Raw genomic sequence first — 17,401 nt, 5'->3', positions numbered from 1 at the left:
CTCTCTCTCTCTCTCTCTCTCTCCTTTCTCCTCTCTCCTCTCTCCTCTCTGCCTTTCTCTCAACTACCCTCCCCATGCTCTGAATAAACTCTATTCTCTATACTATGTGTGTGTGTGTGTGTGTGTGTGTGTGTGTGTGTGTGTGTATGAAAAGAAAAGACAAGACAAGACAAGACTTGCCCTGGTCATGGTGTCTGTTCACAGGAGTAAAACTCTAAGACACCATGTTTCCCAGGAGGTAGTACATTTGGAGACCCTTTAGAAGGATCCTGTGGAACCTTGAGGTGATATAACCTAGCCAGAGTCCCTAGGAATAAGCCTTTAAAGGCTCTACTTCAGGTCTTGGTCCCAGCCTCATTCTCTGCTTCTTGGTCTTTTGTGATATACAGAACCACTGTTATGTGTTCCTGCTCCCACAAGATCAATTGTGCCGTCCTTTCCAAGATGATTAAATTCCCCTGGAACTATGAGCCCAAATAAACCTTCTTTGCCTTAAAATATTCTGTCAGATACTGTCAGATACAGCACAAAGGTAGCTAAAATAGGAAACTGGTACCATAAAAAATGGGATCATTGCTGTGAAGAAATCTGACAATTGTGGGTCTTGGACCTTTGGAACTGGCTTACAAGATCAGTATTGAGATAAGAGGTGCCAATCAAAGTCATTCATTTGAAAAGAAAGTATTATCAGTGCCATCCTCAAAGAGGGACACCTAATTGTGAGTTTCCCTGGGTTCAGAAGCAGCTCAAACACTGGTCATTATAGTTAAATTTCTTATTAAGAACAAGAAATAAAAGAATTTAAATATGCTACAGGAATCTCAGACTAACAATATGAGGCTGAAGTAATTTTTAGGGAGGCCTAAGATAGATTCTGATCATCATAAACAGTCAATCAGAGCCTCCCTCCTAACACGGGCCAAGGTCAGAAATCTGACCACCTGAGTGTCCTGAGTAGGAAAACTGAGGTAAATGATGAGATCCCTCTGCTAAGAACTTGGGTCACCTATGCCCTAAGAGCTGTTAGGCAGTCAATAGCTGGATAAGAAGAAGACTGGTGGACATTAGGTAAGGAGCTCCTATATCAGAGGCCATACATGTTTCTGGGAACAATGAAGTTAGCTTTCAGCCACCTACAGGGAACACTTTGAAAGTTATCAGGCCCCTTTCTCCCCTTACCTGCAGAGAGGCTCTTAGATCCACCCCACAATTCATCTAACACTACCACAGTCACTTACCATGAGCCCCTTGGATAAGGCTACCAATGTATTTCTGGGTAAATTTGTCTTTCCAGAGTTTTGAAATATCTGCTGTGAAAATGTCTTCTGCATAATTAAGAGCTGATATTTCATGGAGCTCAATGGCATGATGATAGACACAGAGGATCATACACTGAAGTCAGCAGCACCATGCATCAGCTCACAAGGACATTTACTGAGATGCAATGATAGAGCCACCATTACTGCACGGAGCATGGAAGGGGCACCAGTGCTTTAAACTGAAAAGAAAATGCATCTTTCTCTGAGGAAATACATATGCATACATATTTTCTCTTTGAAGATGCCTTGTCAAAGAAGAGAACGGCTTGGAAGAAGATTAGTTCAGGCTTGTGTAGCACCAACTATAATAAATAATTCCAAGACACGGGACACCTAAGCCACCAGAATCTACAGCAGTGGTTCTTAAACTATGGGTCACAGCCTCTTTGAGGGTTCCATATCAGATGCCCTGCATATCACATATTCACATTATGATTCATAGCAGTAGCAAGAGTATAGTGATAAAGTAGCAACAAAATACAATTTTATGTTTGGGGGGATCACCATAACATGAGGACCTGTATTAAAGGGTCATAGCATTAGGAAGGTTGAGAGCCACTGGTCTAGCATGTGTCTCAGACCAGTTGAAGGCCCTCTTCTCATGGACTTTGCATTCTAACGAGGTAGAGGATAAGGTAGTCAGCTCTTCTGCAAGCCTTGTGCATTACAAACAGATGGGTGACTCTCCCCAAAGGCGCTGCCTCACTCCAGGCTCTGCCCGCCCCTTCCTTCTGCACAGTCTCTAAAGGATGCCATCTCACCCGTTGCCTCTCTTTCCATACCCCTGAGGCTCTGAGCTGTGGCCACTGTAGAGTAACTCCTCTGTAGTAGCAATTCCTTCTCCACAGTGCACCACAACTCATGGTGTGAGGCCAAAGAGAGCTGAGGTTCCTCTCTCATTGAGCAAGTTCTTCAGCCCACCAAAAACTGAGGCCCCATAAGCAGGATGCACTGACCAGACCCCACCCAGCCGATTGACTTCTAGATACAGCAGAGACCATACATCATCTGCACAGTCACAATCTCCTGCTTCCACATGGCTTCCACACTCAGGAATAGCTCATGCTGTACTGAGGCAAAGGTGTAATGCTACTCAGCCTATAGCTGCAGCTGTTGTGGGGCCATCTGGTTCGTTCTCCTTCCTCAGATGGATTGAGAGATGCAAGCATGCACTGCGTTATCTCCTCACCCACTTTTACTGTGTTGGAAAAGTTTATTGCCCCTCTCAAGTGTGGTGAGCAGGAAGTGTCAGCAGGTGAGCGCCCTGGCTCTGCCACACACTTCCCTCATTTGTCCTTATTCACGGATTTAACCTTTACTGAGCTAGGAGCTGCAAAGAGAGGGTACCTCCTAGAGCTCACTCCAGCAGAGGAAACAGGCCTATCAACACCTGAGCTTCCCAACACATTGTTATCACCGATTGACACCTGGCAGGAAGGGAAAGACCTGGGATATGACTAGAAGAGGTAACTGCAAAGTCTTGGCAGTCCTGGTGGATTGTCTCAGATTCAGTGAGATTTGTCTGGCTGGAGGTGTAGAACCTGGATGGTTTCAGTTTTATCCTTCTAGAAAGTCACTGGAAAATGTAAAACAGAGTGTGCTTGCTGAGTTTATGCTGTGGTGGGATGTCCTTAGGAAGTTTGGTATGAGATATCGTCAGATGCATTCCAGATTCTGCAAAAAAAGACTTCACAGACACATCATAAAAAGTCAGTGGGATTTAGTAACAGATGACCCTCCACAATGTGCGTGAGCCTCATCCGATATGAATGCTTCTAGGAAAAGTCTGAGGACGCCTGAAGGATTTCTGCCTCTCCCCTCCCCCCCCCCATCAACAACATAAACCCAAGACTCAACACTGACTCTGCCTTGAACTTTGTTCTGCCCTGCATCCCTCCATCCTTCCATGAAGTGGAAGTGGCTATTTCCTTTTAAAGCTTTAGCATCTCTGAGTTGAGTGAACCATCACACACCTGTGATCTCAGCCCTCCGAAGGTCAAGACAGGAGGACTGTGAGGCTGAAGCTAGCCTGGGTGTCACAGGACCTGTGCTTGAGATCCAAGCCTGTTGGACAGCACAGTTCTGAGACTCCAGGAGAAAGTGATGCCAGATCATGCCAGTCCTCCAAGGAAGCAGAGATCTGAGCACCAGGCAAGCAGGTCGCATAGGCAGGACAGCTCTGTGTGGTGCCAACCAGTTTTAAAACAAAGCAAAAGTACATTCACCCCCATGACATGATACCCAGTAATCAGCACCGTCAGATGGGAGCTGTTCAGGAGCTGGCTTGGGAATATGATGGGCTGATTCAGCTATGACTTATCATGCTCATATGAGAGAGTACAGCAGAGGAGGAAAGTTGGGAGGACATGCTGGAGTAACCCTTGGCCTAGGGATGGCAGCCAGGGACTGCAGCTCTCTGGGGGGCTGGGAGGGGGGGAATCAGGAGAACATAAAACAACCCACACACACACTCATACTTCTTCTATGCATGTCTCCAGGGAGCTCCCATGAGATTGGTCTCTCTGACAAGGAGAACACGGGCAGCCATCAGCATCACTGAGGTCTTAGACATAGAGACAAGCTAGGAAAGATGCTGATGCTCGAAAAGACAAAGACTCACCTTGGACACCATGGCAAAATAAACAGGACTGTCAGTATGGGGGAGCCGGGATGGTAGGGATTTATCAGTAACTCCAGCATTGTCTGGACCAGGAAAGGTTCCAATTAGACCTAGAAACCAATGTAGTCCCCAACACAACAAAGGGCCTTCTATTGCCTTTGTCAGCCGTCCTTGTAAAAATGACCATTTCTCCTGGATATTCAGAGTGCTCAGTAGGCACACATGTATTTGAAGGCACCCCACCCAATGCCTTTTCTCAAACCCTGCTCTGCCTAGAGCAGTGCCCAGTACTCTATCACACCCAGTGCCCTAACCAGAGTAGAGCCATGTAAAATCCACACCCAGAACTCCATCCAGAGCCCTGAGCAGCACTGCCCATGGCCTGTGAGGATGGGCATGGGTATCTGAGGAAACTCAACTCTGCACTGAGTATGATCTGCGCACAAAGTGACATTACAAAGCTTCAGTGAAGGCTGAATTCCAAGTGTCCCCTGCAAATAGGACACCCTATCCTCATAACCATCACTATCCCAAAGTCTTTCTGTGACTTTGAGGTCCTCATCCCTGCTGTGTAGTAATTCCCCCCATCCCCCACTAAGGACAAAAGGATAATAAGAGCAGGTGGAGGAGGCAAGGAAGGATCTGGATCTTGCTTTCCAGATGAGCATCTGCCTCCCTCTGTGTGTCCCTTCCTCCCTTCTCCCTTCTCCCCCCCCCCACTTTCCCCCTTTCCCCAACAGCCCAGCCACAACCAAAATGAGGCTGCAGAGTGCATGTCTGTAAACATAGAGTACCTGTGGGCCCCAAAGCTCCATGAAGAAGGGAAATCTTTAGAGAAGCCCCCATCCCTGGGTATCATTGACTCTGGCTACAAAAGGCAGAAGGACAGAACTGCCAAGGGGAAAGAACCTGAAAACATCGGTTGCACAGGGTGTGATCCCCGCTTCCCCTGCTCCCCAGGTTTTTTTTCTCCTTTTCAGTCAAAAACCTAAGTTTGAAAATCCTGCAAACACCTAAGAAAGTTAAACACCGTGGTTATAAATTTAAAAAGGTCAAGTGTACTTAACATGCTCGCCAATTAACACCATGAAGAGAGCTGAAGTTCAGCCAGGTTCCCGTGGGTGTGGAGACTGTCTCTCCAAGAGCTTCCTGGCAGAACCACCCCTGACTTCAGCTCCACATAAATGATGCAGAAATGGCTCCCAGTGTGAGAGCTGACATTTAGAGCATGAATAGGAGGCTGAAAGAGCTTCCCTCAGACAACAGAGAGGCCTCTGCTCCACCCAGCGCCCTGCTGAGCCTCTGACCTCCATGGATTTCTGGCTCAAGAAGCCTTGCACCTGGCAACAGAAATTCTTTTTTGGGGCATAATTTTCAACAGATAAGGATTCTTGATTTTTCAAACCAATTTCTCATGGCTGGTTGGTGCTTCTTCCAAATGCTGTGGTTACTCTATGTTCCTTAAAGCTGAATTAACTAGTGCTTAGTCTGATGGCTGACAGAAGCAGGCTGACCTGAGCGAGCTCTTCGCCTTGCAAGTGTCCCACAAAGCAGCCAGGAGGCACAACTCTCAGCTCTTTCTCCCTCCCCCTCCCCCTCCTCCTCCCCCTCCCCCACAGGCCCAACCTCAAACCACAACCTAACCTAGCTGCAGGGACTGTTACTCACCTCCCTCTCCCTCCCTCAAGTCTCTGCCATCAGCCTGGGGTCCCTCTTTGGGAACCCAGCTCCCAGCAGCCTCGAGTGCCTTATAGGAAGCCATATCTCTGCACCCTAAGATTCCTCACGGGCATCAGACTCCCTGTATATTCCCACATACTTAATGGGGAGCTTGCCCCTGCACACTGAGATTCCTCATGCAGAGCTGATCCACTATGTCCAGGCCCCTGATTAGGAGCTGGCTCTCCATTTCCCTGGTCCCACTTGAGGAGTTAATTCCCTATACAACCAGGCCCTTCCTGGGGAGCGAGCTCCCTGAGACCAGGGGCCCTTTAAGTGGGTATTCTAGGACAAAGAGGCCCTGAGACCAGGAGTCCTTTAAGTGGGTTTTCTAGGACAAAGAGGCAGTGTCAGCCCTGGCTGACTCCTTGCCATGCTTTAAGGTGATGCCTGGGCAGGAGGAGGTAAATGGACAGAGTCTTCCTTTCTCAGAACTGGATAGTACTCATCTCAGTCTTGGAGCTCCACTACAACAGCTCTAACCACAGACTGTGATAGTGCACACAAGCTCAGTGACAGTGCATACAAGGACAGTGACAATGCACACAAGGACAGTATCAGTGCACACAAGGTCAGTGACAGTGCACACAAGGTCAGTGATAGTACACACCAAGGACAGTGACAGTGCACACAAGGTCAGTGACAAGGTCAGTGACAGTGCAAACAAGGTCAGTGACAGTGCATACAAGGTCAGTGACAGTGCACACAAGGACAGTGACAGTGCACACAAGGACAGTGACAGTGCACACAAGGACAGTGACAGTGCACACAAGGTCAGTGATAGTACACACCAAGGACAATGACAGTGTACACAAGGTCAGTGACAGTGCAAACAAGGTCAGTAACAGTGCATACAAGGACAGTGACAGTGTACACAAGGTCAGTGACAGTGCAAACAAGGTCAGTAACAGTGCATACAAGGACAGTGACAGTGCACACAAGGACAGTGACAGTGCACACAAGGTCAGTGACAGTGCACACAAGGTCAGTGACAGTGCACACAAGGTCAGTGACAGTGCACACAAGGTCAGTAACAGTGCACACAAGGACAGTGACAGTGCACACAAGGACAGTGACAGTGCACACAAGGACAGTGACTAGGACATAACCTGACTATCAGCCAGGATACAGAGCTCTGCTAATGATGGGCAGCTTCCCAAACTTTGTATCTTCCTCCAGCTCAGAACAACCAAAGAAAGCCAGATGAGTGCCCGCAAGTCACTTCAAAGTTCTACTCTCACTGGATGCCTCCTTCTCTGAGATCTGCCCCTCCCTGGCCCATTCATTTCCTACCCTTCTACACCACTTGAGCCAACTATCGTGGTGACCCCACTGTTCATGGAGCTCTGAAGAAACGGTCTCAGCTCTCCTTAGGTGTGCCCACACATCCCCACCTTGAGAAGCTAAGTTGCAGTTAAAGGATCAATGCCATATGTAAGCTGTCAGGATGCTGTGGTACCAGTAATACTACATGGTACTAGAGAATACAAGGGGACATCTCTGCCAAATCCCTGGTGACAGTGACAGTAGCGGGCAGGATGCTGAAGCTGCCCAGGCCTGTTTAAGACAGCTCTGAGCTAAGCAGGCAATTTTCTAAGAACGAAGGGGACAGACAGGAGTTCTGTTTTATTGGCACCTTCATACCCAGGTAAGGAGTCATCACCCCAGGTTCAATGGCCCAGGGCACAGGGTAAGGCAACACCAAGAGTAGACCCTTTCTAGGGCTGACAGTAGCCTAGGCAAGCCACACATAGCACTGGGTGGGGGGCTGGCTTTAGACCACAGAGAAATGGCAACTGTCTGCTTGACTGAGGTGCCCTTGGTAAGAGCAAATGAATTGCCCTGACCATGTGGACATGTGTAGGAAAGGGCTAGGCTGAGGGGCACTCATTGTGGAGACTGCCAGCCCAGCCAATGCGAGTGTCTTACCTTTGGCACAAAATGACTTTGGAACATTTTTACCCATAGAAAGAGACTGAGACAGAAAGCAGCATGGCATAGAGATCACTGCAGTATGTAAGCAGTGCATAGGAAGGTCCCGCCCTGAGCAGGTGCTCCAGTAGACGTCTCTGCGGCTTCCTCCAATGCCAGCATCACCAGAAAATGCTGTGACTGTCTTCTGACACAGTGGCTGCATCCATGAACACCAATCAGCCTGCAGTGGCCACACACGCACACTAGACCTTCAAGAGCCCCGAAGCAGTCCTCAAGGGCAAAGTCCCCCAAGCGAGACAAAAGCACAGAACAGCAAAGGCAGAGAACAGCAGCCCAAGATGTACCTGAGGCAGACACATCAATTCCCATCTTTTAAGCAAGCGGCATCCCACCCTCACTGGCCACTGAAGTGGGCCCTTCCCTTGCCTTCAGCCACTGAGGGGCACAGGTCTATGACCTCTCTCATCTGACCGTCCCTTAGGCTCTGAAAACAGACATGCACATATTCCCTTCTGAGTGATGCTCATACCTGTGTACACTCTATATACCTGGGGACAGCAGTCAGAAACCCTCCAGAGCCTTCCCACTCACCGGTGGCTCTTCTTTCATCTGCCTAGAAGCTGGGTGCAGTATGGAGCCACTCTTCAGTGACAAAGAATCTACAACAGGACAAGGACCTCATAAACCCCCTCCTGCAGTCCTGACACCCCATCTTGTCCTCACATCTCTCATACATTTGCCTGACCTCCCCAGAAATATAATATGTAAGCTCTAGCTTAAATATCAAAATAGCATCCTGCCTAGAAAGCAGGGTATCAAAAGACCACACCGTTTCACTTGAGGACTTGTAAAGGAGACTTTAAACCCAAGATGAAGGTGTTGGTTACTCCTGCAATACTACTCCATTATTGCACCAACGGACATATCTTGACAGGGCAGTCATGGCTGTAGCTCACAGGGTTCACTGCTAGATAAGGCTGCCAATAACTTCTCCCCCAGGAGCAGACATGCAACCTTCCAGCACTATGAAAGCTTGGCAGCATAGATAGAAACTTCCAGGTTGATACCAGCTTGACTTCTCCATGTCCTCTCACTTGAACATATGGCATCTTCATCAATAGGGTTTTAACATCGAGTTCCGGGTGGTAAAGAAGGGCAGCAGCAATCTGCAATGCCGTATTCATGTGGTATTTTCTTGGGTTTTCAAGGTCGGTGCTACATGGAACTCAGTGGGGGAAGTGAACGGTCCACCATTGCACCCAGCACACTCCTGTCACACACACACACACACACACACACACACACACACACACACACACACACTGTTTTCCAATTCAGTTACAATTTTTGTCAGATCCCTGTTCTATCTTTCTGCTTCTCTGGGAGCTGTGCCTCTGTGTTTATTTACTTTCCATGTTCTCTCTAGTCTACACTTTTCCTGTGCCTCTTGTCTTTTACTGAAGGTTTTCTCAAAGTGTCCAGTCATCCTGGGCTGCCCACTTATATGTAACAAAGATGTAGAGAAAGCTGGGTGGCAATCATGTACACCTGATGAGCCAGGATAGGTGTCAGGGGAAGGAGATGACACTGAGTTCTTTCTCGGGCAAACTTCTGTTCCTATTTCTGCCCCCAAGCCTATCAAATGCACACACACACATGTGCATGTACTCACACTACACCATATACACATTGATGTACATATGTACACATTCACATATACACACAACACACACACATGGAATACACATGCAAACAGATGCATGCACACACACATACACATGTGTGTACACACATACCACACATCATATGAACACACACACATGCACACACATGCACATGTACACACACATTCGCACACAGCAAAACCTGGGAGAAAAAAAGGCCCAGTGGACAAGTGAGATCAGGAAGGCTGAATCTCTTCTCATATGCTCTCAGGTCAGCTAGCACTGCACAGCCTGGCACGGAGTCAGTCTCACAGGAATGTTCCAGACACTAAAATGGCCACTGCACTAGAATCATCCCGCCTGGGGATGCAAGAGATAGGGCATTTATACCTCCTTCCTTACCTACCATGTCCACTCTATGACTCTTCCTGAAGTCTGAGACGTAATAGTTAGATGTTATATTTACCACAAGGCAACTCAACAGAGCTCTACGTTCCATAAACTTTGACAAAAGAAAGGGAATGACATATTGGTGTTCCTTTTAGGGAGCTGGCTGAATCGGTTTTTGTCCATACTTTAGGTGGACTTAGTGAAATCCAAGGCATCCTACCGACTCTACACTCATATTTATGTGGATTTCCCAGGTTTTTATTTAGCTTTATTTCTGTATGTTTAACAGACACAAAACTCCTCATAAACCTAACTGAAAGATCTTTTTGAATCATAACAAAATTATAGGCATCAAAATCAACAGGCTGCTGTATGGCGATTGCTGCGAGTGTCTCTGATTATCTGTGTTGTTTCTGCCTCGTCGTGAGGTCAAGTCCATGGAAAGCTAAAGAGAGTAGTTGGTGCTCGTTAACCCCTGGTCTCTGTTTCAATTAGATTCAAAGCACGAGATACTGAAGTCGCTGACCCTGCCTTGCTCTGAAAAAGAGTCCTCCAGCACTGAATCCAGCCTCCTGGCCTAGCCATGAGTGCAGACTTTCCTGTGGGGTCCAGCCACACAGGGATGAAGGAGCTATGGCTTTTTGTCACTCTCATGATCCTTGAGCCCCACATACAGTATCCTTCACAAAGGCAGAGGCATCCGTACCATGTTAGCAGATCTACATGTGCCAGGTTTGCTTTTCAAATGCCAACCAACAGTCCCCACAGTCCTGCCTAGTCCCAGAGCATGTAAAATCACCATGATGGCTTCCCTTGACAGGTAAAGGCTGAGCAGAAAATAACCTTGGGCTCCTCTCCCTGTGACAAGCAATGCCACTCCATCTGCTAACGTCCAAAGCCCGGCTTTGAAAGAGAAGATTTGTGCAAACCAAAATAAAGAATGGAAAGCAAAATCAAGAATCACCCACAGGAGGACATGGAGGGCTCTTAGCATCAGGAGAGACACCTTGGATAGCAGCAGTAGTCACGGGGCCCTGCGGTCTTTGAGGACCTAAGGTTCTCAACGGGAGAACAAGAACTGGAAGGGCAGAGGCACAATTTTAGACATTTGTCAGCAGAGTAGAGTACCCTGAAGGCATGTCAGTGGAGAAAGACATCTTTAAAACAGGTGGAAGGAACTGAAGGCGGAGAATAAAAGGGACAGGGTCATAGAAAGGACAGTGGCTCCCAGTGTCTGACAGGAAGTCAGCAGATGCCCAGAAAGGGACACAAGAAGCTGGGAACTGGTTATATAAATCGAATGCAGCTCAGATAGGGCCACTTGGTTCTCTTGCAGTCTCCTGCCCATTGGTCCAGATTGTCGGTGCATTCATCAGGATTCTCTAGAGGAACCTATAGAATGAGTGTGCGTGTGTGTGTGTGTGTGTGTGTGTGTGTGTGTGTGTGTGTGTGTGTGTGTAGAAAGATTTATTATAGTAGTTTACAAGCTGCGGTCCAGCCAGTCCAACAATGTATATTTACCAATGGAAAGCCCAAGAATACAGAAGTTGTTCAGTCTATGAGGCTGGATGTCCCAGCTGGTCTTCAGTATACACCAGAGTAACAGAAGTAAACTCTAACGCCAGTGAAGGAATGTCTTGCTGGGGAGAGTGGGGGCAATAGGCAAAGAACAAAAAGCTTCCATCCTCCATCTTCTTAAATAGGTGGCTCTTCCACGTCGAAAGATGAAAGGTGGGCTTTCCCACTTCAACATCACTTAATGAAGAAAATAATCACTCACAAGTATACCACGCTTGGGTTTTAGTTCATTCCAGATGTAGTTACGCTGACAATCAAGAATGCTGTCATCACAGTCGGTAAGATTAGATTTTTGAGAAGAGGATCCACGTCCAAAACATCAGGGGAGGAGCTGAAAAACTAAACGTGAAAGGAGAGGACCAGGAAAGTCCAGAATCTGAGAAGAACAATGGCACTGGCTGTGACAGGTTTGCAGGGCTCTGTGAGCAGAAAGCTGGACGGGAACCGCCTGTACTGACTCCAAGGCTGCAGGGTGGGGTCCCTGCCACTAGGAGGAGCACATCTCAGGATTAGAAAAGTAATCTCTATACACATGTCCGCCTACATCCTCAATGGCAAACACACTCCAAACTGCAACCTGAGGCTAAGAGAGGCTCCTGCTCCTACTGTCATGCCTGACTGAAATCCCCACACCCTCAGTACAGTAGCTTTACATTAGGACATCCAAGTTAGGAAAATCAAAATGGCCCCTAGAATGCAAGCCCCATGGAGAGAAGTTCTGGGTTATGTGACTACTATGTACTCAACGTTTTTGATGTACCATGGGGTACTCAATATCTGTTGGGCAAAATTAAGCCCTTCCCCCAAATGCCATACATTACACCTACATCTTCTGATGCAGCTAACCCCTGATCTTGCACAAGGCTACCAAATTGACTCCAATAAAGAGAGGGCTCATGAATGGGAGAGAGGGGTCTGCTGCCTTCTCACTTCTTCAACATCCTGATGAAGATGAACATAATTCAGAGAATGCATTGAGGTACCCTAGGAGCCATGACCAGCAGAGCAATACATCCCTGGAATAAGGCTGCCCAAAGTAGAGGATAGGCTAGTAAAGAAGGATAGTCCCACACAGTGGCCACGTGGACACTCCCCGCTGTGCCCCGCTGTAAACACACCAAAGGATCACTGTGAGGCAGGTCAGAAGGAAAGAACATCTTCCCATGCCTCCCATGGCAATACAGTGGTAGAAGAGTGAGTGGTGTGTTACAATCAAGAAAGAAGAAAGCCAAGAGATCAGCTCAGAGGGCAACAGACAGTCTGAACAGCCAGCAGTTGGCCACACTTGAGATCGAACCTAACTAACAGCAAACTGAGAGATGCCCTGCTAAGTTCAGGGTTGTAGGATTCATGTGTGCTATTCCCTTCGTGGACTCCATGCAGAGGAACAGATGCATCTTTGACACCAGGAGAAAGCAGTGAACTCCCCCATTAGACTCCACACACAGCATGTCCACTCAGGCTGGGGAAGAGGGCTCACATATCGGGCCCCACCGCTCATGCCTTTCTCCTAACTTTTCACCATTCAGATATCTCAGTCAGGGTGGCAAGTCTGTGGGTCATCATAGCATGGTGCAGTTGATTTGCCCATCAGGATTCTGGCTTATGGAAGTACATAAGGTTCCTGAGGCAGCTACCTCTTGTCCATCCTCATCACACCATTGGCTGAGAAAACTTGAGCTAGAAATGGCTCACCAGAGTAACAGCTTCACTCATAACCCACCAGAGTCGTATTGCCTGGGGTGTATATACTCCATACCTGGAGGCTCTCGAGATTTGATAGAGCTGTCTTTTAGCTTTAGACACAATTAGTTGCCATTCACACAGGGAAATCCTGAAGGAGCTCAGTGAGGTTGATCCATGCATGAGCTAATACGCATGCCTGCAGGTGGGCAGGTGGAGGCTGACTGCAGTCAGGATAAGTACAGAGCCAAGGAAGCAGCTTTAGTTCCACCAGTGAGGGTTCTTTTCTCACAGATGTCATAAACCCTTTGGTCCTGTTGGTCCATGAACGGTGTCCTTTGAGCCTTTGCCAGCAGCTTTGAAGCCCAGATAAATTTAGCTACAATACTACAAGCTTGAGTTCTACTATCAAGAAGCCAGATGTTGGTTTGTAGTGGTATATGTATGTGTGTGTACGTGTTCGGGGTGCACACACCCATGCATGTTCACGTGGAAACCAGAAGTCAATGTAGAGCATCTTCCTTTGTCTTTCCCCATCATATTTTTTGAGACAGGGACTTTCATTGAACCAGGAGCTCACTAATTTGAAACCATCTGTCCAACAAGCTCCCAGCCTCCACCCACAAGCCCTGGAGTTACAAATGTGGATCTCCACGCCCAGCTTTTCCATGGGTTCTGAGGATCCAAACTTGGGTCCTCACACAGCAAGCACTTTTCCCACTGAATCATTGCTCCAGCTCCTTGGTTTGTGTGTTGATGATTTTGTCAGCTTGACACAAGCTAAAGTCATGTGAGAGAAGTGAACTTCAGTTGAGAAAGTGTCTACATAAAACTGAGCTATAAAGCATTTTCTTAATTAATGATTGATATGGGAGGGCCCAGCCCATTGTAGGTGGTGCCTACCCTGGTCTGGTGGTTCTGGTTCTATAAGAAAGCAGGCAAAGCAAGCCATGAAGAGCAAGCCAGTAAATAGTACTCCTCCATGGCCTCTGCATTAGCTCCTGCCTCCAGGTTCCTGCCTTGCTTGAGTTCCTGTCCTGATTTCTTTTAATGATGAACAGCAATATGGAGGAATAAGGTGAGTAAGCCCTTTTCTTCCCAAGATGCTTTGACCATAGTGTTTCATCATAGCAATAGAAACCCTAACTAAGATTAAATACCATGATGGCTTCAATGAAATCATTAAGGGTCAATTGTCATGGGATAGGCCAGGAACTGTATGGGAAACCTGTATCTTTCATTAATGTGGCACCCAAATCAAGAGGGAGCATTTGAGTTGAAGTCTACTGTGAACCTCCTGGCACAGACTTAGAAGACCTTCATGCCACTGTCTCTTGTGGGGAAGGTCATCAATGACAAGCCAGGATATTCATTGGCTAGAGACCCTAAGCCACATGGACCATGGGGCTGCCTCACCAAGGCCTTGGCTCTCCATTGACATATACCTATGGCACCTCTCATAGCAAAGTCCATGCTGGTCTCCAGGCTCCTACAGTCCTTACTCACAAGTAGATATTACACCTTTCAAATTCCACACTAGCATCCTGGCCCCATCACACCCATCCCCTCCACCCTAAGATCCTAGGCCCGATCCAGTTCTTGAGCTTCTCTCTACTCAGCTACTCCTCATCCCCCTTCCCCCGAATAACCTGCTACTCTCTACTAGTCTCTCTTGCTACTCTGCTATCTCAGCATCTCTACTGTTTCCAGTATTCTCTCAAGCCCTGGCTGTGCCCAGGCTGTTTTGGCTTGCTTGCTGTCTATTCTTGCTTGCTTACGTTCTTTCTTTCTTTCTTTCTTTCTTTCTTTCTTTCTTTCTTTCTTTCTTTCTTTCTTTGTTTTTGGGTTTTGGTTTGGGTTTTGATTTTGTTTTGTTTTTCTCTCCACTCTGGACTCTTCCAGATGCCTCTAGAGATTTTGCTCTCTCTTGTGTGTACAACAAAAACCTTCCCTCAATGGAGCAACCACCACACTCTTTTCTTTACTGTGTCCCCTTCAAATATACTCCTCAGTAGAACAACTCTCTGGAAATGTCCAGAGAAGTATGTCTCCATACATACAGTCTGCACCAAGCTGCTCTCTGAGTAAGCTGTTAGGGCCCCACCACTCATCGCTGGTCCACAGTGGGAGGGTCACGATCTCAGGTCGAGTATATACGGAATAGCCTCACTCCCTGAGAACTGTTATGGTAGTGGGGTTGGTCTGCCTCCTATTTAGAGTGCCTGGGGTGGTTTGGATTGCATGTCCCTCTCTAAGCAGAATAAAGCCATCTTTAACACCCAGCCACCCGGGCCTGCTTGCAGACGATTTTCACCTTGAGATGTCCTCTTGAAAGCCAATGAGGGATCTCGGCAGCTAGTCTGGCCCTGGCCGTCGTGGCAGTTTCCTACGTAATCCAACACATCAGAATGCAGATCTTTTCATTAACCCAGAGGGCTCTGAGATCCTAGGGATTGTTCTCTTCCCAGTCTCAGGCACTGAAGATGTGTGCTGCACCCTCCTCCGCGCTGACTTCACTGGGGCACACGAGAAACCTGCAGAATCTCCTTTAAGCCTGTCAGTGGCCTCGACCTGTTAAGGTCAGAGTTGTTCTCCTACTTAAAAATAATCAGGCAACCTCTTCCGGGGCCTTTGGGGCTTTTGGGGCCAGTGTCTTGGGCTGCTTATTCTTGGGGACAACGCAGGACTCGGGGGCTAAGGGGTCAGACACCTAGAATAGCTACAAATTCTTGTACTGTTCAACATGTGGCATGTGGAGTCAGGAATACCCTAGCCAACGAGCTTCTCCAATACAAGATAAAAATAAAAATAAATCAGGGGTCAGAGAGATGGCTCATTGGGCAAAAGTACTTGCTACACAAACTTGACAACCTGAATTCAATCCTCAGAACCCGTGGTGGGAAGAAAAACCAACTCCTGAAAGCTCTCTTTTGACCTCCCCAAGAGGCTCATTCATACAACCACACATACACACACAAACACACACACACACACACACACACACACACACACACACACACACACGAGATATAACAGCACATAGTAGTCTCATTCCTACAAAGAGTACAACCTGAGCCCTTTTATAAAGACCAGCTTTGCCCAATATGATTTGGGGTACCTAGCCAAGCACGGTTTGGTTTTCTGTCGCATCCTAGAGTTAGATCATAAGGAACCAGTCCAAGCTCCATAGTCTGCGCACCACCGCTGCAGGAACATAGCTTCTGACTATTATACAAGCAATGCATAGTTGTGGTTTTGGCAAATCTGCCTGCCAACATCTTTGGGGTTAATATGTGGTAGTGTGTAGTGGATACACCCGACCCTGTAGTGTCCGATTTCCCACAGTGAAGCACAGCACATAGCAGGCCACACCTGGCTATCCCAGTGAACTAGCATGATGTCATCAAGTCCCTCCAGCTTCAAGACATCAACAGATGGGAGGTAGTCCCACTGCAGCACCAGCTACCACACCCAGCATACCTGCCAGGATGGCACTGTGTGCTGTCTAGTCTTTGTGGGATTCACCTCCAGCTTTAGTCTCCATGCACTGGATTGGTCGGCTGGTAGGGGGCACTGTGGGGTGAAACAAAAGCCTCTTTTGTTTCCCTGTTGCCTTAGGCCATGAAGCTAACCGGGATCAGTCAGGCTGGGGCTTCAGCAGCCTGCAATATCAGATGCATTTATTTATGTTGGCCGCTTGCTTGATCTATTTTCATCCCACATGGCCTCTTACTCATGGTACTTGTGCCCCCTGCTGGGGGACTTAGGTAGAAACACTTGGCACCATTTAGCCAAGTACCAGAGCAGACACTGGGGACTTCTTTAAGGAACAGTAAGTTCAGTGTGGTCACATCACCTCTGTCCTAGGGACTTCAGCACCCCCTATGACATGGTGTTCCCCCTACTGCCTCCTGTATCCATTTACCCAAAAGTCCTAGATCCATGTCCCAGGTCTCCAGCTCCTATATCCCTAAGATTCCCAGATGCATACCCCAAACTAACAACCTCAGTAAGCAGACCTGATAGGCCATGTGCCTGATAGGTCCCTCTGCAATGGCCCAGGTGGCCACAAAGGGTGTCTGGGTTAAAGGAAACTCTACAAACCACAGCTTAGTCCAGACCTTACCTATTCAGGTCACTGAGGCCACTGAATGCAGCTGCTCTGTGTGCCTAGGCTCTAGAGAAATTTCTGTCTCAATGTCAATACCTAACAGGGACACAGCATACAGCTATGAGGACACGGTCACTGCTCCTAACTGGCAAGTAACCACACACCACACACACACACACACACACACACACCTTTGCCACTGGGCAGAAGGATCTGCCTGCTGTGTTATGGGGTGGCTTGCAGGTGCATGGGGAGACATAGACTCCTGAGACTTGGGAATACCTTCCAACAGTAAAGCAGCATATCCTACACCTACCCTACACCTACCCTACACCTACCCTACACCTACCCTACACCTACCCTACACCTACCCTACACCTAC

General features: G+C 47.8%; 1 protein-coding gene across 1 annotated transcript in view; it reads right to left on the bottom strand.

The window, feature by feature from the left end:
• Positions 1-17,401, bottom strand: part of Ptprn2 (protein tyrosine phosphatase receptor type N2) — a 755,793-nt gene that overhangs the window by 599,322 nt on the left and 139,070 nt on the right. The window lies entirely within an intron of this gene.

Source organism: Mus pahari, chromosome 7 (genome assembly GCF_900095145.1).
Source record: "Mus pahari chromosome 7, PAHARI_EIJ_v1.1, whole genome shotgun sequence".
Taxonomy (NCBI): Eukaryota; Metazoa; Chordata; class Mammalia; order Rodentia; family Muridae; genus Mus; species Mus pahari.
The sequence above is the reverse complement of the archived record's forward strand: the minus strand, read 5'-3'. Positions and strand labels throughout refer to the sequence as shown.